This window comes from Eurytemora carolleeae, unplaced genomic scaffold (assembly GCF_000591075.1).
Source record: "Eurytemora carolleeae unplaced genomic scaffold, Eaff_2.0 scaffold97, whole genome shotgun sequence".
Classification (NCBI taxonomy): Eukaryota; Metazoa; Arthropoda; class Copepoda; order Calanoida; family Temoridae; genus Eurytemora; species Eurytemora carolleeae.
In genome coordinates this window covers 23,766-25,447 of record NW_019396042.1, presented here as the reverse complement: position 1 = coordinate 25,447, position 1,682 = coordinate 23,766, and positions in this window count along the sequence as shown.

Here is a 1,682-nt window from a genome sequence, read left to right as displayed (position 1 = left end):
TTTATATTTTAAATATTTTTTATCCGTTTATTGCATAAGTTTCATTTTGATTTTGAGAAAAATGTTAAAGATAAAATCAGCATTTCTAATTTTTCCAGGTAATTTTTAGTTTTTAAAATGAAATCTAGAAAAGTGTGTTACTGGCAGAGAGCACCTTTCTCTACAGCTATGACTTAAGTTTAAAAATTAGAAAATTCAATAGTTAAAAGCAGAAATTTTCTGGATTAATCAATAGATCTTAAAAAGTCCTTGCCGAGCCCTATTATGTAAAAATTCCATTACATTAGTTTGTGTAATTAGACCTGTAAAAGGTGTTTGACTCAAGAAAATACAAATATTTATTGACAGCTTGACAACTAGAATATTCATGACAGGAATTTGACGTCATTTTTTTATTTTTAATATAAGTTAACTTTTAGACCAATCGTTTTAGGGTTATAGTTATTGAAATTTTAAAAATATCTATCACTTTTTTATATTGTTATAAAACAAAAATTCATTGCAAAAATCCTCTGTTAATGAAAAACGACATTGAGGAAAATACCCAAATATATACTTCCTTCATATTATACCGTAAAAAGAGATAAATACCATGCGTAAAATTGGCTTAATGGGACAGGCACTCAATCCCGATTCACTGAGATTGATGGTTGACAGTAATTATTATTCTTATTATGATTTTACAGTGTGCCCCACGAAACATGACAATTAGTGAATGGTTTTGAATGTCTTCTTCCATATATTATATTATATATTAAAAACTTTTTCCAGTTTATTTCGTTAACACAATCTTTTACTTAAATATATTTTACTTTGAAATCAATTTTAATGTAAAATAACTGCCATGTTATATTTCATATTAACGATAATTAATCTCTTTTGTATCAAAGAACTTAACAAATTATGGAAGAAGACATTTAAAACTATTCACCAACTGTCATGTTTCGTGGGACACCTTGTATTAGTTTCATTTAAGCAAAGGAAATGAGTTTCCACAAACTCTGATTTTTAATCTCCATATCTTTGCAGCATAATGTAGTAGACCTTAGATATTTCCAATTATCAATTATATTAGATTAAAAAATGGTTTGCTATATTTATTTAGACTAACAATTAGATAGAGTTGGTTGCACCATGTGATATAAGTCTGTTCTTTCTCTGATTAGTTGGTTTAAACTACAATCAACTTTACACTGCAGAGACTGTGTTAGGGAACATTGAAGAAAACTCGGAGAACAAAATCACGTGATTTCATCTGATTTTGTTAGATTACATACCTTAAAGAACATCTTATATTAATAAAATAAGATAGGGCAAGTTCATGTGAGACTCATAAAACTTTTGATAAGGAAGATGACATTTAAGTGATATCTTATGTGTATTTATCGTTATACTGGCATATAAGTAGATAGTTTTACCAGAAGCTAATAATTCTGATGTCGGTCTCTGTAGTGTGTATGTTTCTACAATGTAATTAGACTATTTAAAATAAAATAAAAACTTAATTTTAACTGTCGTCTTCCTATTCCACAGTTTTATCGATACCACTAGAAATCACGTAAATAAATAAAAGAAAACATGCCTGTTACATGGCGCACGAGGGAGGGAACCTCCGAACGCCATGAGCCTCCGCTTTTCAGACACGAGCCTCCTAGATTTGCTAGGCAGACCGAGCTATTCAG